At 43.1% G+C, this 21,443-nt stretch overlaps 1 non-coding gene across 1 annotated transcript; it reads left to right on the top strand.

Moving 5' to 3' along the window:
- The first annotated feature begins 12,064 nt into the window (after window positions 1-12,064).
- Trnal-caa lies at window positions 12,065-12,139 on the top strand. The gene has a single exon. It is a non-coding gene; the product is annotated as a tRNA-Leu (tRNA).
- Window positions 12,140-21,443: the final 9,304 nt, after the last annotated feature.

The following is a 21,443-nucleotide window of genomic DNA, read 5'->3' as shown; positions in this document are numbered from 1 at the left end:
CGAAGACCTAGAGCCCACTAGATTTTTTTCGTGCGTTTAACAAAATCACTAAAATGTTATTTTTTAAGCATTGAGTACATTGAATAGCCAAAAATATGAGACAATTCATTTTATCCCTTATGTTTAAAGCTAGAACAGTATTATGCTATGCGACACAGTGTACTTACCTAAGAGAAAATAAAAAGCTTGCGATCACAACATCTTCTTCGACAGAAGGTTCAACACCAGAGGCAGAGGTAGTAGCGGATGAAGCACATTTTTTCACTGAAAATCAATTTTTGTTATTGTAGCATGATCGATGTTACACGTTTTAGGGATATGAATCAATGGCTCTTTAACAACCTGAAGAGCTCTGGACACTGAAATATGTGAATTTTCCTCAAAATTTCAATGTTGTCTGGAAGTCTCTGCAACAACTGAATAACTGACTGCCAGACAAACTTGATGCATCTCTGACGTAGTACACGTTCTTGTTCTGGGTGTATTGAGATTTTCTCAGTTCATCAGTTTTTTTCGCATTCATATCCTAGATATGGTTTGGATGTAAGTGCTTCTCAAATTCAAAATTTAATTTGCTTTGCACAAGATATGTAGGGACAAGAACTTCTTTCATCAACGCCTCTATTAACAAAAGAGGTCATTTAACGGTATGCATGGGTCCCCTGTGCTGGATTCAAAATGTTAATTGACCATCTGCAAATCTGAAAGAAACGGATTTAAAAATATTAAATATGCCAAACTGCATTCATCAGAACACACTGCACGAAGCATTTCTGCTGTAGTGCATTGTCTTTGTTCGAGTTATTTCAAAGTGCATCCTAAACTCTAACCATTGGTCTGCAATTCTTGTTACCGCAGGTTCTATGGGCAACCGTCGCGTATCGCATCCGCGTTGAAATTTTGATGGGTCTGATAAATATCACGATACAACTGTTGACGAGTTGAAGAATGCGAAAACTAATTATATGTTTCCCTGACTAAGAATTCAAGATTTCTTGGCAGCGTTTCACTCGCAGCAAAAGTAGCAAGTTGAATCGAATGTCGTACACATTTTGTAAGGATAAAATGCGAAATGATTTCTTTCAAAATTTGATGGACACAGTTCTTAACATCAGCCTTTAAATTTGCACTGTCTGTGCCTGTACCCCGCAGCTAGTTTAGATCTAATTTGAATTACTGAAATGCGTGTTTAATTTCTGTTACAATAGACTGTGTATGCTCGAGGTTGCCCCCTTTCGAAATTGTTGAAATGATTGCGTTGGTTGCAGCATTGTAGTATATTACTGTTATTCCTAAAAATTTGATCACACTAATATCTGTTGATTCATCAATTAAAATCCAATACATGCTGTCACCGACATATTGCCGCCAATTTTCCACAAAATAGGGTCTTACTACATATTTTATAGCTGCACTACACTTCGTTCTATGTATTTTGGTGACATCACTGTCTGTGAATTTACTCTTGCACACATCACTTATGTGGTCACATGACATAATCGCACAATGGCTGGAGTCAAATTATGGAAAGGAACCTTCAGCTCGATTCACCCGTAAAGAGTCCTTTACGGTTTTGAAAGATATTTTTGTTTCTCTTACTCTAGAAAATGGTGCTGCTGCTGTCTAGTGTTTTTTTTTTTTTTGTGTGTGTGTCACAGTGGCTTAACATATCAGTATAAGGCGCCAGCAAAGTGCAAAAAAATTTACAATATGTGTTTATGTCATCACATTCAACTATTTCTAGTCATTCTGCAAATTTACTATCGGGCAGCCATTTATAAGGGGCATTTAAAAAGAAACGAACCGGAGGCATAATTACAGAAATCAGTACCTGTATGTTCGAAGTTTTGACCCTGGCTGTTGAGACACTGGTCCCTCTGTGACACAAGGTGGTGAATGACTGTCTCATGAAATTCCCGGGGTTGCGATGTGAACCAGTTCCGCACGTACAGCTGGACGTCGTCGTCCGAGGTGAATCGTTTGCCCTGCAAAGCCTTTTTAAGGGGACCAAAAACGGCATAATCGCATAGAGAGAGGTCCGGACTGTATGGAGGGTGGCTGAGAACCTTCTATTTGAATTTCTGCAGGAGAGCCGCGATTGTGTTGCCCATATGAGGCTTTGCATTGTCTTGGAGCACAATGACCCCACGGGTGAGATTGTCTGGTCGTTTTGATTTGATCGCTTGGTGAAGGGTGGTCAAGGTTTGTGAGTAACGTTGGGCACTCGTGTGGACGACGATGTCCAGCTGTACATGCAGAACTGGTTCACATCGCAGCCCCGGGAATTTTATGGGACGGCCATTCACCGCCTTGTGTCACAACAGAACAAGTGTCTCAACAGCCAGGGTCAATACTTCTAACACACAGGTACTGTTTTCTGTAATTATGCCTCTGGCTTGTTTCTTTTTGAACGCCCCTTATAGCACGAAATTTCCGTGTATACGGTGTCTTTACCCTTGTTTAACACTAAAAAAAACATTCACTGACGTAAAAAAAAACACCGATTTAACAACGGCACAATGTTTCCTGGGACCTGAGGGTGCCTATTCTGTATCTTTCCGCCATTGTGCCGATCGTTTCGGTATTCAAGAGCGCCGAATGGTCTAGTAGTCGAATTAGAGCCCCAGCATTATTCAGTATGCATTTCGGAAACGATACCGTTCGGGTCTAGAGAACCGAAGCGCTGTTGTCGGTTCGCGTCGCGCAAGCCAATCAAAAGCAAGCGGCAGCAGATCCGCGCATGGGCACTGCAGCGCGCACAGCGCCACGAACAAAAAGCGGCTAGCAGACGACACAGGCGCGGTATTCTTCGAAGTACCGAAATTGCGTTTACGTTGCCATAATCGCATGACGCCGCATTCCATCGAGCTGACGTGCCCGCCTTCATCGCTCTTGTCTCCTCCTTAACAGTATCAGGTGCAGTATATCCATTTCCATGATTCTCAGCTGAAATGCATAGAAATGTTTACAGTTTCCCTGACCGCATATTTCCATGCATGCATAATAACGATGGCGTATTTGACTGTATTCTGCAAATTGTCGTAATTGCCGCATTATGTCATCTTATTCTCATTCACACTGACATCGAATTTTGGATTTTACGTTTCGGAAAATGACTTAGGAATAGTGTGTAGTACCACATTGTACTAATACATCTATAAAAACACCCGAAAAATTGATTCTGAGAGTTTCAAAGAATAAGAAGATAAACAGAATGTGGTTATAACTCGCTCCTAGAGATCCAAATCATTAAGTAGCCCACTTCCCTATATGATACATACGTCAACGATTTGGGTCTTAAGAACAAAATCGAAAAAACGCATTTTCGGGAGCTCCTGCAGTTCGTCAAAGTTTATAACATGCATCTCATGAATGAAAATGTTTCGTATATGGTGCTACAGTCTAAAAACATTACAGCGGAGATCTTTCATCTCTGTCTACTGTTGTTGAGGATTCGATCGCAAATAAATACTTGTGACAATCAAGATTATGAAGATGACTACCGCTAGTTGCATTCCCAGTAATTGAAGTTGTGCTCTTAGATTCCTGTCTAACCGCTTACTCGGAAATCGGGTTTCGTAAAAAATGGTGAATTATTTCTGACAAGAAAAAATATAAAGGTTGCTGTCGGTTGTTTCACTCACAGCAATTTCATATTTCGTTTTTTAAACACACGGAAATCACGAAATCATTATTGAGGAAGTGCGCTCTTACTTGTAAGTAATAACAAATATTGCAGACAAATCTTAACTTACACGAATAACAATGTCTCAAAACGTGTTGCATATATGAAGAGGAAAAAACAATTTTTTTTGCACCCATCCGTGCGCTAACCCGTGTCCTTACGCATCGCATTCCCGCCCGCTGACCACTTCGCCGCGCCAAACATTAGAACAGCATCCCTCAAGTCTTGTAGTATCAAGTAGAGGAACGTAGGCTGACTTCGTTACCCAACAGTGCTACGTTAACTCATAAATGCGTGATGGTTTGGAAGGTTTCCAATATCAGGCTTCACATAATTGCTTTCCATTGTTACTTGAAAGATGTAAATACGTTTCGATAATTACTAACTAAAACATTTGTGGGAAAAAGTACACAAAGTCACTAGTAACGTCAGTTCACACTCGTATAATATATGTAAGTAGAGCCGATGTCTTGATATTTAATGACCTTTAAACTCTTATTTGCATAAAAATAACACATATTTTGAAAGAATATTGGCCGAAAATTTTTTTTTGGTGTAATCATTCACAGTAACAACCTAACCTAACCATATTGCTAACAAAGGAAAATAGTCTATTATGAACTCACTTTCCAACCGGATGCGTCCTCTGGTGATTCTTTAGTAACACAATCACAAAATCAAAAGCTAAAACCGCTAAATATATTTAAAATAACAAATTATAGGTGTACACAAACCACAGCTCACCGATCGACAGGGCCACACCGAAATCCAAAACCTCTCGGTACAATTGTCGTAAAATCGGTGGGAGGACCGTTCATTAACAGGTCTCAGAAGCTTACTGAATCGGATATTTGGATAAAGAACCGAAAATGACGGCAACACCGAGACTAATCCACTAAACCGATCGGTATGAACGATGCAGAATAGGGCCCCTGGCAGTCGGCGGCAAACGTGAACAAACGAGGACTTTACTCGCATAGCTTCCAGCCAACGCCCTTGTTCTCTACTTCTGCGACAGCTGGACTGATTCAAACGTCTTATGGGTCAGTGATCCCTTCTGGTGTTGTGAGAGTCGTATTCGAACACCGCAACAGATCAAGATTATTCTCTGCGGTTATTTCAAAATAAGAAACGGAAACACCGAGCAATGCACAGCAAAAAGCTAAGCTGAGTACATACAGCATCTGTAACGGCTAACGTGCAATTGTTTCTGCACATTGTCATTGTCGAAAACGTGACAGTTGCACGTTGTCGTTGCCGTAAACGTGGTAGTTCAGGTCCGATCTCTATCGGTATTTTACGCAACCATAGACCAACCGCCCCCCCCCCCCCAACTCAATTTCCACGCAAAAGTGTGCGTATAATATGTACTATGCATACAGACGGAGATTTATTAATACTATACTGTATAACAATAAGAGCGATAACAATACAGGAGCGAAGAAATTACTTTAAACTAACTTATGCTACGAACAACACACATACACCCATGTCCGAAGGAGGACTCGAACCTCCAGCGCGAGGAGCCGCGGAATCCGTGACATGGCACCTCAAACCACGCGGCGAAACGAAGACAGAATAAAGTGTAACAGCCGGCCGGGGTGGCCAAGCGGTTAAAGGCGCTACAGTCTGCAACCGCGCGACCGCTACGGTCGCAGGTTCGAATCCTGCCTCGGGCATGGATGTGTGTGATGTCCTTAGGTTAGTTAGGTTTAAGTAGTTCTAAGTTCTAGGGGACTGATGACCTTAGAAGTTAAGTCCCGTAGTGCTCAGAGCCATTTGAACCAAAGTGTAACAGTATTATGAAAACACAGAATAATGTGTATTATAAATGTTTAGCTGACAAATTTTAGGGCTAATAGACGTCAGAAAATTAAATAGTATGTTGCGTGGATCAAGAATTTTGAAAAATAATTTTTCTGTAAAGCTACCCAAATATTTTTAAAAGCCACTAGCTGCAAAATTTGCGCACCAGACAGGTACTCAAACAACCAGATTTTATGGGAAAACCACTAATTTGGCAACAATGATTGCTGTCTCTTATAGATAGCGTGTCCGCAGCTCGTGGTCGTGCGGTAGCGTTCTCGCTTCCCATGCCCGGGTTCCCGGGTTCGATTCCCGGCGGGGTCAGGGATTTTCTCTGCCTCGTGATGACTTGGTGTTGTGTGACGTCCTTAGGTCAGTTAGGTTTAAGTAGTTCTAAGTTCTAGGGGACTGATGACCATAGATGTTAAGTCCCATAGTGCTCAGAGCCATTTGAATTTGAACCAAAGATAGCGTACAGAAATTTGATTACCTCAGGGGATGCGGCATGGCGGGGGGAAAGTAGCATAGCCACTGCGGGATGTGAAGATGTGAGACGGTGATTTTATTTCTTCTTTCCGCTTCCAGTGTGGCAACTGACAGGTGTGTGCGTCTAGTACCGACAGCTTGAATTTCAAAAATTACATGCTTCAGTAAAGGGCGTTCATCAGTACTCATCATAGAGATAATCACCTTCAAATGTGGCTCTTACTTGAAGCTGTTTATACAACGCTGTTACTAGACACAATGTGCACGTGACACAAAACTTCGACCTGATCCTAATGTTGCTGTGTCGTTTCTGCTTTTGTAGAACCGAAAATCTCGTGCATATGTTGGTTGCCTGCTTGTGTACGAAGCGTGGAGCTTGTTCCCTCGAAGCCCCACCAATTGCCGCTAAAATTATCATGAAAATGAACACAATTCAGCAACCTGTCGAGAGTCAAGATTTCTTATTTCTATAGAGACTGTGAATTATCATCAGAATATACAGCTGAACTTACATGCTGTTTGCTTTCTACATCTACATCATACTCTGCAAGCCACCTAATGGTATGTGGCGGAGGGTACTTTCGGTAGCATGGTCTGATCTCTACAACCCTGTTCCACTCGCGAATAGTGTGTGAGAAGAATGATTGCCGGTTAAGCCTCTGTATTGCCTCTAATTTCTCGAATTTTCTCCTCATGGTCAATACGCGAGATGTATGTGAGGGGAAGTACTATGTTGTCCGACTCCTCCTGAAAAGTGCTGTCCCGAAATGCACAACGGCTCTCTTGTAACGTCTGCCAGTGGAGTTTGTTTACCATCTACGTAACTCTCTCTTGCCAGCTAAACGATCCCGTGACGAAACGCCCCGCTCTTCGTTGGATCTTCTCTATCTCCGCTACCAGTCATACCTGATAGGGATCCCAGATAGATGAACAATACTCAAGGATCGGGCGAACAAGCGCCTTATAAGCCACTTCTTTTGTGGATGAGTTACGCTCTGGATAGTTTCGCCTACATATTTTACAGCAGACGCTATCTCCAGCCGTTTGTCATCAATAGTGTAACCATACAGTAGCGGATTTCTTTTTCTATGTATGTGCAATGTGTTACATTTATTTAGGTTCAGGACCAACTGCCAGAGTCTGCACCATTAATCAATTCTGTGCAGGTCGTTCTGCAAATTCTGAAACGTCCCCTTATAAAATTTATGAATGACTGTGCTGATAAACCCCTTACGTTATTTGATTTTCAAACAGCTGACCAAAACTGAGCGTACTCAGACATTTCTCTCTTTACTTATTCTGATCATCACTAAACTGACACAATATTTTTAGCGCAACGCAGTCTGACTTTCAATAATCCCTACAAAAGGATGGCCCTGACTAACGATAACCTATACCTTTCATGAATCACCTACCTCACAAAAATCTTCGTTACTCGAACTACTGCAATACAGCGAGCGCCATTACTGCCAGCTAAATAAAAGATTCTAACTACTGAAGGAACTAGCAACTGATAGGCATAGTTAGCAAATGAAAGATTTTGATAGAGAACAAACAATGTATTTACCTTAATAGTGTTCAAAAATCATGATATTTATATATATCAGTTCATGACATCCAGTATTACAAATTTACTGTTTCTGGCGGACACACGTCCAGATCGTCCGCTCTTAAAGTTCTGCCATCTCTCTCCCCACATCCACCACTGATAGGCATAGTTAGCAAATGAAAGATTTTGATAGAGAACAAACAATGTATTTACCTTAATAGTGTTCAAAAATCATGATATTTATATATATCAGTTCATGACATCCAGTATTACAAACTTACTCTTTCTGGCGGACACACGTCCAGATCGTCCGCTCTTAAAATTCTGCCATCTCTCTCCCCACATCCACCACTGCTGGCGGCTCACCTCCAACTGCGCAACGCTACGCACTGTTCACATCCAACTGCCCAAGACTACAATAGCGAATTCCAACAATGCAAACCAGCCACAGACTGCACACAGCACAGTCAGTGATTTTCATATAGAGCGCTACATGGCGTTACCAACATAAAAACCTAAACAGCCTACTTACAATTCTTACTATCTTCTGGCATTGCTACTTTCGTATAAACAACTGCATCATCTGCGAATAGCCTTAAAAAGCATCCGACGCTTTCTACTAGGTCATTTGTAAATATTGTAAACACCAATGGTCCTATCACACTTCCCTGTCGAGTTAGTACCATTAAGAACTTGTTGAGTTCTGTCTGCAAGAAAGTCTTGAATCCAATCGCAAGTCGGCTCCGATATGTCGTAAACTCGTTTTTTTTTCATTTAACGACAATGCGAGACGGTGTCAAACGCCTTACTGAAGTCAAGGAACACGGCATCAATCTAGCGCCGTTGTCAACCGCGCTGTGGATCTCATGGAGGAACAGCGCGAGCTGAGTTTCGCAGGATCTCTGTTTGCGGCATCCATGTTGATTTTTATAGAGGAGACGTTCATTTTCCAAAAACGTCATAATTCTACAACAGATTGACGTCAACGATATAGGTCTATAACTGTGTGGATCTGTCTTGGTTGCTCCTGCAGTTTACTAAAATCATATTAATCTTTCACAGTGTTGCAATGCACATTCGTAAATACTAACGCGGATCAGATGTGAATGTGCAAGTCAAAACTAATCTTTTCTAGTCAAGAGCTGACAATGACTCGTTAGATCGCTAACGTTGGCAGCAATGGGACAAAGTGCATATTCGAAATGAAGTGTTGTAATGGTGCCTACATGTAACGGTCAATACCAGGGGGTCGTCAGTTAACTTATCACGCTACACCGCTCGCCAACAGTCACTGTCCCAGAAATAAAGAGAACTTTAAACGTCCATTGTAACAGGCACTGTCGAGGCTTCCCGGCAAGTTCTGATTACCGTCAAACATTCTGGAGGCCGTACTACCGCGACGTAAACATGTATAAATGGCGGTCCTCGTTCAATTCCAGCCAGTCTAGGCGATCCTGTTACCGCTTTCGAATCTGACGTGAGTTTGTATATTGTAAATTGTGTGTTAACTGTGGTTCACCGTATTAAAATTTCACTGCGGTAGTATTATAGAGAATCAAGATACATTTTTAAGCGGATGTTAACGAGCGTTAGGCAATAGTGAAGCTCCACAAAAGTGCACAGACAAGCATCGTTAAGAAAGTGAAATCAAGAAAATGTTCTCAAGAATACTTAAATTTTGGGTTTACCAGCAGTGAAGAAAAGCCCCCGTGTGTCATTTGGTCAAAAATTTTGGCGGCATCCAGCCTGAAAAAATGGTTCAAATGGCTCTAAGCACTATGGGACTTAACATCTGAGGTCATCAGTCCCCTAGACTTAGAAACTACTTAAACCTACTAACCTAACGACATCACACACGTCCATGCCGGAGGCAGAATTTCAACCTGCGACCGTAGCAGCAGTGCGGCTTCGGACTGAAGCGCCTAGAGCTGCTCGGCCACAACCGCCGGCGCCAGCAATAGACCTAATAAACTAATACAAAATTTGGAAACACTTCACAATTTTTAACAAATCCCGAGAACTCTTCGAATAAAATCATTTAATAAACAAAAAAAATTTAAGCTTTGTATGTGAATAAGTTTTATTTGTCTCCTACACAGTTTCATATAAAATAGCCAGATGTAAAAAGCGTTATATTACTGGTGAAGACTTTGTTTTGCCAACTGCGTTTGACGTTGCAGAAACAATCTTTGGAGCTTCGGCACCAATACGACAGTTTGTAGGGGGGGGGGGGCTAGACCTGGGGGGGGGGTATGGAATATCTTTTATATTTTGGAAGACGAATGGTGGCTTGTAAGCACTCATAAAAAAGTTCCGACCCTGCTAGAAACCTACGTGATACCGACTTTTAAACAATTTTCTTGAAAGAAAAACACCTGACTACACTATTTTTTTTCTTTTTCGTTTACCTAAGAGCTGTAGGGAAGGCTCCCCTTGGTCCCCTGGTGTGAGCACCCTTAGGGTTTCCCAGATAACTGCAGTCCATACCTCTGTCAAGTGATGCTGTTGCCCGTAGAAATGGTTCAAATGGCTCTGAGCACTATGGGACTTAACTTCTGAGGTCATCAGTCTCCTAGAACTTAGAACTACTTAAACCTAACCAACCTAAGGACATCACATACATCCATGCCCAATGGTGGATTCGAACCTGCGACCGTAGCGGTCGCGCGGTTCCAGACTGTAGCGCCTAGAACCGCTCGGCCACTCCGGCCTTGCCCGTAGAATTGGTGACATAACTGGAGATGTAAACCTTCAGCTTTTCATGAAGTTGCGTGACAAATTGTTTTCAATTCAGCTTGAGGAAGCAGCAGACAGCAATAAAGATGCTAATCTCATTGCCCATGTGCGATTTTGTGATGGTTATTTCAACAGTAAGAAACCAACAGAACCGAAAGCTACAGCACGCCCATTATCTTAAATGATTTTATAAACGAGGTAAACATAAAACGGAAAAACTGCGTCAAAATATGTAGTGACGGTATTCTTTCAATGTCTGGAGGATTCCACAGTATACAAGCATTTGTGAAACAAAAATCTCCAAATTGTGTCTGGACACATGACGTGCGCCATAGAGAAGCTCTGGCTTCCAAAGAAATGAATCCTGTTCTGAATGATGCGATAACATTCATTGTAGCTATAGTAAATTACGTAAGAAATGCGATCCTAAAATCAAGAATTTTTTCTGCACTGTGTAAAGACATGTGTGCAGTGAATTCAGTGTTACTATTTTGTTGCGAGGCAAGATGCTTATCAAGAGGGAAATATTTGCGACTTGTTTATGAATTAAAAAAGGAAGTCGCCATTTTTCTGAAAGAGGAAAACCGACGGGAAGCCGAAAAGTTTAAGAAATAGTTTATCTGTAATGAAACTGAGCTACTTGACCGACATATTCGAGAAGTTACATACCTGTATCTTTAACACTAAGGAGCAAATATCGATACACGTATGTTCGAAACGAGTGATAAAATTAATGCTTTTTGTAGAAAATTGGAACTGTGGAGCAGAACTAGCACTCCTGAAAGAAAGGATATAGCGGAGACATGGATGGAAACATCCCCCAGGCTAAGTTTGGAAGGTAGGAGACGAGATACTTGCAGAAGAAAAGCTGTGAGTACCGGGCGTGAGTCGTGCTTCGGTAGCTTAGACGGTAGAGCACTTGCCCGCGAAAGGCAAAGGTCCCGAGTTCGAGTCTCCGTCGGGCACACAGTTTTAATCTGCCAGGAAGTTTCATATCAGTGCACACTCCGCTGCAGAGTGAAAATCTCATTCTGGATCTATATACCTAATTAAATTTGCACGGAATCATCGATGCGTCAGTCCCACTCATACTTATCAGGATTTTCCTTTTCAACATGCTCCTACCCCACACCCCCATTTAGTACTGTCTCACTCCCCTAGCGAGGAGTGGTTGAGAGTCGCTGAGTTATCACATGTTTCAGTTTTCTCACGAGGTATATGAAGCGTGAGACTATGTCAAACATATGTGCATTGTAACTTCCTGGCAGATTAAAACTGTGTGCCCGACCGAGACTCGAACTCGGGACCTTTGCCTTTCGCGGGCAAGTGAAAATCTCATTCTGGAAACATCCCCCAGGCTGTGGCTAAGCCATGTCTCCGCAATATCCTTTCTTTCAGGAGTGCTAGTTCTGCAAGGATCGCAGGAGAGCTTCTATAAAGTTTGGAAGGTAAGAGACGAGGTACTGGCAGAAGTAAAGCTGTGAGTACCGGCCGTGAGTCGTGCTTCGGTAGCTCAGTTGGTAGAGCACTTGCCCGCGAAAGGCAAAGGTCCCGAGTTCGAGTCTCGGTCGGGCACACAGTTTTAATCTGCCAGGAAGTTTCATATCAGCGCACACTCCGCTGCAGAGTGTAAACCTCATTCTGGAAACATCCCCCAGGCTGTGGCTAAGCCATGTCTCCGTAATATCCTTTCTTTCAGGAGTGCTAGTTCTGCAAGGATCGCAGGAGAGCTTCTGTAAAGTTTGGAAGGTAGGAGACGAGGTACTGGCAGAAGTAAAGCTGTGAGTACCGGGCGTGAGTCGTGCTTCGGTAGCTCAGTTGGTAGAGCACTTGCCCGCAAAAGGCAAAGGTCCCGAGTTCGAGTCTCGGTCGGGCACACAGTTTTAATCTGCCAGGAAGTTTCATATAAGCGCACACTCCGCTGCAGAGTGAAAATCTCATTCTGGAAACATCCCCCAGGCTGTGGCTAAGCCATGTCTCCGCAATATCCTTTCTTTCAGGAGTGCTAGTTCTGCAAGAATCGCAGGAGAGCTTCTGTAAAGTTTGGAAGGTAGGAGACGAGGTACTGGCAGAAGTAAAGCTGTGAGTACCGGGCGTGAGTCGTGCTTCGGGAGCGCAGTTGGTAGAGCACTTGCCCGCGAAAGGCAAAGGTCCCGAGTTTGAGTCTCGGTCGGGCACACAGTTTTAATCTGCCAGGAAGTTTCATATCAGCGCACACTCCGCTGCAGAGTGAAAATCTCATTCTGGATATGTGCATTGTGTCCATGCCAAATGAGTTTGCTGTCTACCATGAAACCCAAGAGTTTCGGAGCCATTATCAGTTCTCGTATCCTTTGTAACTGACGCTACAAACCAATTATTGCGTTTTTTCTTCGTCGATTTTCATGTAGTTAATAAGAAACATTTCTTTTTTACAACCAAAAAAACATCTGCTCCTTCTTGAATCTCGCTAGCATTAACGCTTTCAGAATAAAAAGCCGTGTTATCTGCAAATTGAAAGAACCGTTCATTTGATCTTAAATGATTTACAAAATCTAGGAAAAGGAGGGGCTCATGCCCGATCTCTGTGGCATGCTGTGTCCCAACTATCGCTCACATGACAGTGCGCCTTCGACTGATAAATCTGCCTTCCGTCTTCTAAATAAGATTCGAGGGTTGCCAGAACATTGCCTCCAAATCCAGATTGAAAGAAGTTGTTCAGAAGGATCTTACGAGGAATGCAGTCAAATGCCTTACTTTTGTTACAAAGTGTCAGTGCTAAAGATACTTTTTCTTCAAAATCGTGCTACATCCTACTGACCGTATCTAGAGCTGCTGCACTTGTAGATTTTTCTTTCCGGAAGCCATGCTGTGCATCTGTACAGAATTCATTAATTTCAAAGTAATTTGAGCTTTGTTCTTTCATTGCAGTCTAAATCACTTTAGTGAAGATTGAAACTGATTTGAAGCTTGCGCCCATGCATGGGTCACTCTTTTTCTAAACTGGTATTGCCCATGCGAGGTTCAGGAAGCCCAAAAATACAGCAACAGAGAAACATTTGTGGAGACTCCGCGCCAAACAATATTGATTGTGTACGCTCCGACCTTATAGAGTAACTAGTTTCCTTGAGTTTATTTTCCATCTTTGCTTTGTAATTGAGTTTTTAGTCGGTTCTTTTGTATCCGAATTTGCTTAAGTGGCTGCACTTATGTCCGGTGGTTATATTAATAAGGTATTATACACTCCTGGAAATGGAAAAAAGAACACATTGACACTGGTGTGTCAGACCCACCATACTTGCTCCGGACACTGCGAGACGGCTGTACAAGCAATGATCACACGCACGGCACAGCGGACACACCAGGAACCGCGGTGTTGGCCGTCGAATGGCGCTAGCTGCGCAGCATTTGTGCACCGCCGCCGTCAGTGTCAGCCAGTTTGCCGTGGCATACGGAGCTCCATCGCAGTCTTTAACACTGGTAGCATGCCGCGACAGCGTGGACGTGAACCGTATGTGCAGTTGACGGACTTTGAGCGAGGGCGTATAGTGGGCATGCGGGAGGCCGGGTGGACGTACCGCCGAATTGCTCAACACGTGGGGCGTGAGGTCTCCACAGTACATCGATGTTGTCGCCAGTGGTCGGCGGAAGGTGCACGTGCCCGTCGACCTGGGACCGGACCGCAGCGACGCACGGATGCACGCCAAGACCGTAGGATCCTACGCAGTGCCGTAGGGGACCGCACCGCCACTTCCCAGCAAATTAGGAACACTGTTGCTCCTGGGGTATCGGCGAGGACCATTCGCAACCGTCTCCATGAAGCTGGGCTACGGTCCCGCACACCGTTAGGCCGTCTTCCGCTCACGCCCCAACATCGTGCAGCCCGCCTCCAGTGGTGTCGCGACAGGCGTGAGTGGAGGGACGAATGGAGACGTGTCGTCTTCAGCGATGAGAGTCGCTTCTGCCTTGGTGCCAATGATGGTCGTATGCGTGTTTGGCGCCGTGCAGGTGAGCGCCACAATCAGGACTGCATACGACCGAGGCACACAGGGCCAACACCCGGCATCATGGTGTGGGGAGCGATCTCCTACACTGGCCGTACACCACTGGTGATCGTCGAGGGGACACTGAATAGTGCACGGTACATCCAAACCGTCATCGAACCCATCGTTCTACCATTCCTAGACCGGCAAGGGAACTTGCTGTTCCAACAGGACAATGCACGTCCGCATGTATCCCGTGCCACCCAACGTGCTCTAGAAGGTGTAAGTCAACTACCCTGGCCAGCAAGATCTCCGGATCTGTCCCCCCTTGAGCATGTTTGGGACTGGATGAAGCGTCGTCTCACGCGGTCTGCACGTCCAGCACGAACGCTGGTCCAACTGAGGCGCCAGGTGGAAATGGCATGGCAAGCCGTTCCACAGGACTACATCCAGCATCTCTACGATCGTCTCCATGGGAGAATAGCAGCCTGCATTGCTGCGAAAGGTGGATATACACTGTACTAGTGCCGACATTGTGCATGCTCTGTTGCCTGTGTCTATGTGCCTGTGGTTCTGTCAGTGTGATCATGTGATGTATCTGACCCCAGGAATGTGTCAATAAAGTTTCCCCTTCCTGGGACAATGAATTCACGGTGTTCTTATTTCAATTTCCAGGAGTGTAGTTTCATTCTACCATTCCACGAGTGTTGTTCTGGATACATATTTGCTCGGATTTCCTACGCTGGTGATCCGTGACAAACAAGCTGACTTTTTGTTACATTCTAAACATGCAAGTAAGTGCTCTGCTGAAACAATGGATCTTTAAATTGAACAAAGGTTACTTGGACAATTTTACCAACAGGTAAAGGGATCTTGAAGTGTAGTGAGTGATACGGAACGGACAATATTAGTTTAAAATCTATAAGCGATTATGTTTCACCTCCTGAACTTGTTGCCCACCACATGGAGCAACTGTACAGCATAGTGTGGCGCAACCTATTAACTTCATCGACTTCAGTAGTGATATCGACCAGGTTACAAAACAGTTTTCATGAGAATGATTCTGGTTTTTGTATGATTTTGCAGCATCACACAACACCCCACACATATTCTTTTGTGCTTTTGTGCCGGGAACAAAGCAGTCGAATCTGTTTCTCCCAACACGTGGAGCCCAGCCAGCTGGAATACACAAGAAGAATTCCAGATTTTCTCCAGTGCATGATCGTTTTCTCCTGTGCATGATCAGTGGGACTCGGTACACCGACACCATCGAATCACGTAACCTAATGCCCCATGGACATATTTTCCATGATATTTCTGTGTTACGGCGTTACGCATCTACATTACCTACTTCTCAGCACCTACTATCCACAGATATGGTTTGTTACTGCAGATACTATTTTGACATGTCTGTCGTCAACGATGTTTTACCATTTTCTGCCTTAGTAAGCAATGCTGGTGACTATGTATTCCTCATTCGCGACGTGATTCAGTCACCTCAACCATGGGCAAATTTGACACAGCAAACGCTACCTTACTACAACGCCTGTTCGTATCACATGAACAACGGATAAAGGGGGTGATTTGCTCAGAGAAACAGGACTGCAGAACGTCCTTACAGTGCTGGAAGTGTAATAAATCCAACATTTATGCCAGATGATGCACTGTGAGCTATGTGGCCAAGGAAATTATCTTTACAAATACAAGTATCCCAGATTTCTCGTCAATGTGATACACGAGATGATAGGCTGCACATCGCTGGTGAGATTTTTGCGTTCCCACAACAGCGTCATACTACGGTGGACTCAGAAACGGCTCACAGTGGCGGCAGCCATTAAAATCCCTGACATGGGAATGAATGGCCGAATAGAGTCGAGCGTGTATGAAGGGATACAACAGTCTCATCACCTGTAAACAACTGTTATCAGCTGTTTGATGTGGGCCAGCTCGCAATTAACAAGGATCAGAGTTCTAACTACAGATGAGAAAGTTCACATTGGTGTTCGTTCCACGCATGTTTTTGGTAGTCACACTCGCAAATGTTCTGAACCTCGCTCCCACTCAGACTCCACATGCGACCTCCAATACGTGCCACGAAATGTGGCACATTTCATTCCTCATCAACACAGGTTCGGAGATAAGTGCCATCCAGAAGACAGCAGCTTAATCAAAGTTTTCGGCATCTCCCCTACAGCTACGAGCCGTAAACGATACATTTATCGAACTGTACTGCACAATCGTTTGCACATTAGGTTTAGTCTACATGTCCACTTCATTTGGAAATTCGCCACTACCGAATGTCCACTTCATTTGGAGATTCGCCACTGCCGAGGCCAATGAGCCATTACTGGGTGCGGTCTTTTTGTGGCATTTTCACTTTTCTCCTGATTGGCAGACAGGAAACTTCGCCAAACCAGCAGCAGAGATGCAGTGGCAGGCATTGTAGGCAAACCACCCACACATTCGCATCCGAATGCAGCAGTTTCCAGCATTACAACAGCCAAAGAGATTTCTTGAACAAGAAGAATGTGGAACGTAAAACTTTATATGTATAAAAGATGCAAAGCATTGCCTGGCACAGCTGAAGGCAAACACCATACACTGAGCATAATAGCCACTAGTTCTAACCCACCACATCCAGCTGGATGTGGAAAATCTACAATGTTTGATGAACAGCTTTAGTGGTTTCTCTAGGGAGGACAAGAGTTTATTAACATGGACGAGATGATGGAATACATTCAAGAATGTTTCAATTACCTGGAGTTATCAGTGGCCTTCACAGGAGCAAAGAAACCTTGTAGTTTGTCACAGTGTCTCAAACACGTACTTCGATGTACGGCTTCCGAGCCAGTGACAATGAAATCAGCGAAAAAGTCTAACACCCTGATAATACCAGTGCTCTGTCTTTCACGGCCCACCCAAAGCAAAGAAAGTCATCAGTGACAATACCTTTCATTAAAGCAATACTATAGCGGGGCCCCCTGTCTTCCACAAAACTCAGCAGCTAATGACAGACACTTTACATGATGCTAAGGCAGCAACTGACGATTTGTTACAGTCAGAGATTGCATAATCTTCAGACAGTGCTTGGGATTTCCCCATCTATCTGACGCCTAAAAAGGATGGTTCCTACCGACTATACAGGGATTACTGGGCCTTAAACTCTCATACGATACCAAATTATATCATATACGCATCGTTCAGTATTTCGCCCACACGTTAGCCGGTGCATCAGTTTTCATTGTTCTCATTTGTTAGAAGGTGTACCTACAGATCCCTGTGGGCCCGGAATACACGCCCAAAATTGCCATTATTCCTCCATTTCGACTGTATGAATTTATTTTCGTGCCATTTGGGCTAAAGAAAGCCGCTCAGATATGGTAGTATTTCATCAACAGGGTCTTCCATAAGTTTCCTTTCTGCTTCTCTTATTTGGACACTATCCTCATATATCCTTCTTCTTCGGCATAGCATGGCAGTCACTTGTGGCAAATCTTCAAAGTGTTGGAGACAATTGGAACACTCGTCAACGACGAAAATTGCCAGCTACGCAGGCAACAAGTTACCTTTGCAGACCACTCGGTGACACGGTATGGCGTTCAACCAATACAAGAGCATGTGGATGTCATCTACTAGACGCCTCAGCCAACAATTTTAACGAACTATATCGACTACTGCGTTGATAAACTTTTATTGCCATCATATACTGCAGGCAGCAGTGATTAAAACATTATTAACAATTGTTTTAGTTGGCAAGAGTGCTCGTGACAAGCCATAGACTAATTGGATGCAAACATACACAATATTTATAAAGGATTAGCTCCACTAAGCTGCCGTGGCACACCTCATACCTTTGACACACTTGGTCTATCACAGCAGACGTCAGCAAAACCGCCACTGGTGCGATTTTACAACAGATCATAGGAAATCGACAACAATCATTCCGATTTTTTTCTCAGAAACTCATTGAGTTGCGATAGCGTGGTCGGCCTATGACATATTATCGGCCCTCTATGTGTCAGTCAAACTTTTTCACAAGGACGTCAGCAATTGGATCACGATTTTCGTGGCTCATTGGCTGCAGGTGTATGCAACACTCAACCTACGAAGGTGGTGTAACCCCCGCCATTCCCGTTATCTCGACTTTATCAGACAATTCAAAACAGATATATATTGTGTTAATGGAGCCGACAACTTCTATTCAACACTCTCAGCAACACTTTAGCTGCATGAGAAATTAGACTGATGGTCCAATGCTCTTCATATTTTTTATGTTTCTCTTTTTCTCTAATGGTATCATAACTGTTGCAAGGAAGTCATCAGGCCATTCCCCTTTGTCATATATCTCAGTACAGATGTTGACTATATCTTTTCTTTCCTTGTTTCTCAGAGTCTTCAACAGTTCTGCTGGAAAATCATGAATTTCACATGCCTTCCTATTCTTCATCTCCTTCAACGCCCTTTCCGTCTTCCGGCACATACTGCTCCTCTTCAACCTTATTCGCTTTATATTTTATCTCCATTATACATTCATTATTGCCATCTGTTCAAAACCTCCCGTGGTTCTTCTGCTACAGTTCCATCCGCTCTTTCTATTTCCATGTTATTTCTCTTTCTTTTACGTTCAAAAACTATCTCACTAGCCAGTCTATACATCATTTCATACTTTCGCTCTTTCTCCATTTTCTCTATTTCTTTGCATTTGTGTTTCATCCATTTTTCCCTTGCTTCTTTAGTTTCCTGTACCTCGTTTTGCCTTCTTCAGTTTCTACATTTTTCCACTTTCTTCACCCTTCCATATTTTTCACTATGTTTTCTATTACTTGTTTGGCAGAGTCCATGAGTCCTTCCCTCATTTTTATCCATTTGTCATTAACACTTACATCAACATTACCTTTTTCCCATTTTTCCATAAATCTGTTTTCCTAATCTGATGCCTTTGCTAACTCTTTGATTCTTTCTGTGTTTAGTCTTCCTTTTGATTTACCTCTCTAGACTTTTTTCAACTTCACTTGTATTTCTCCCCTACTAGGTTGTGGTCTGAATTTATATCCGCTCCTGGATAAGCTATAGCATTCTTCAAACAGTTCCTATACCTTTTTTATATCAGGATGTAGTCCAACTGATATCTTTCCCTATTCAAATTTGATATCCATTTACACAGTGACATAAAATGCCTGACAAAAAGCAAAGTCAAATCTGAAAACAAACTGAAATAGTTTCTCCTCAAATAAATGCTAAACGTGAATGTAAAATGACTTGTTCCACATCATTATGATTAATGGCACAAATGATCCATGTAACATGAAACTAACTAACTGACCTCATTTTAACACACTATCCCTTCATTACATTCAATTGCTTTTCCAAGTCCTTTGCCATATCTTACAGAATATTATCAGTAAACCTCAAAGTTTTTTTTTCTTCTCTCTTAACTTTAATTCCCTTAGGAAATTTCACCTTGGTTTCCTTTATTGCTTGCTCACTGTAGAGACTGAATAACATCAGGGATAGACTACAACACAGTCTCATTCCCTTCATTCCCTTTAAGATCCTTCAACTCTTACAACTCCGCATTTATGTATTATGGATGATACCTTCAGCTGTATTTATAGGTTCAATTTAATTTGTAATTGATTTTGGTGTCAGATTACACTGGGTAATGGAAATGCCGTGTGGCTAGGGCCTCCCGTCGGGTAGACCGTTCGCCTGGTGCAAGTCTTTCGAGTTGACGCCACTTCAGCGACTTGCGTGTCGATGGGGATGAAAGGATGATGATAAGGACAACACAACACCCAGTCGCTGAGCGGAGAAAACCTCCGACCCAGCCGGGAATCAACCCGAGCCATTAGGTATGACATTCCGTCGAGCTGACCACTCAGCTACCAGGGGCGGACTACACTGTGTGAGCATGACTATGCATTTCATTGTGCATAAAAAAATTAATGCCTGCTGTGCTGAATCTTTTTGTGCTGGTTAAGGTGTCAATGGCAGCTGCGTTGGTTGATACTCTTCCATCATCAGCCAGAGTAGCCACCATTCACATCAAAAGTGGGAAATGGCGTACATCAAATTTTTTTAAACCTCCGTGAGATACATAATTATCATTACCTGGTATCCACTTGATCACCTGGTATCGTTGATACACTTAAGGGTGGTGTAAAACAACACTGGAATTGATAGAAAATAAAATTTGGCGTATAAATATAGCTGAAGATGTCACCCCTACTACATAAAGACGTGCCAATAGCTGTAACAGCTGTTGCCCCATAATCTATTGGGAGATGGATGTACATAGCTTATAACAGCAGACGAGGTACTGGCAGAAGTAAAGCTGTGAGGACGGGGCTTGAGTCGTGCTTGGGTAGCTCAGTTGGTAGAGCACTTGCCCGCGAAAGGCGAAGGTCCCGAGTTCCAGTCTCGGTCCAGCACACAGTTTTAATCTGCCAGGAAGTTTCTTATAACAGAAGTCTGGTTTCCGTATGAACTGCCATTGCACGTTTGCTCCCCATATTTTATTCCTGCTTCCTTAAGAATTTTTAAGACTGAAATCTAGTCAGCAATTTCGAAAGCTTCCTCTAAATATACAAATGTCATAGGGGTAGATTTACCTTTCCTCAGTCTGTCTTCTAATATAAGTCTGAAGGTATACCCCCTGTCTGATATATCTTGCATACAAGTTGGAAAATTTTGTCATGGCTTGCACTTCCAAGAATCACAATAGTTCTGATGGACTGTCATCTACTCCATGAGCCCTGTTTCGACTTAGGTGTTTTAGAGCTCCTTCTTACTCTTCTTACATCTACATCCCTTCGCCCATCTCATCTTCATCAGCTCCCTCTTTCCTTTCTGTCATATTGTCTCCATTTCCCAATGTATAGCCCACTATTTATTGTTTCCACCTTTCATCTTGTCATTATTTGCTTACTACTAGTTCGTCATTTGATTTCTCGATATTAATTCATTAGTGTCCACTGTTACATTAATGGTACATGTGACAGGACTACACTTTTACTGATTTTTGGACAACAATGAATTTCTGTAATCTTGTTATGCTTATTTAAGGATTGTTGAAAATCTGTTCTTTCAGTCATCAAAGCATGTTTTTGTTGTGGACTTCAGTCCTGAGACTGGTTTTATGCAGCTCTCCATGCTACCCTATCCTGTGCAAGTTTCTTCATCTCCCAGTACCTACTGCAACCTACATCCTTCTGAATCT

This window comes from Schistocerca piceifrons, chromosome 5 (assembly GCF_021461385.2).
Source record: "Schistocerca piceifrons isolate TAMUIC-IGC-003096 chromosome 5, iqSchPice1.1, whole genome shotgun sequence".
In the NCBI taxonomy this organism is placed as follows: domain Eukaryota; kingdom Metazoa; phylum Arthropoda; class Insecta; order Orthoptera; family Acrididae; genus Schistocerca; species Schistocerca piceifrons.
Note: the sequence above shows the minus strand (reverse complement) of the source record. Positions and strands in the feature narration are given on the sequence as shown.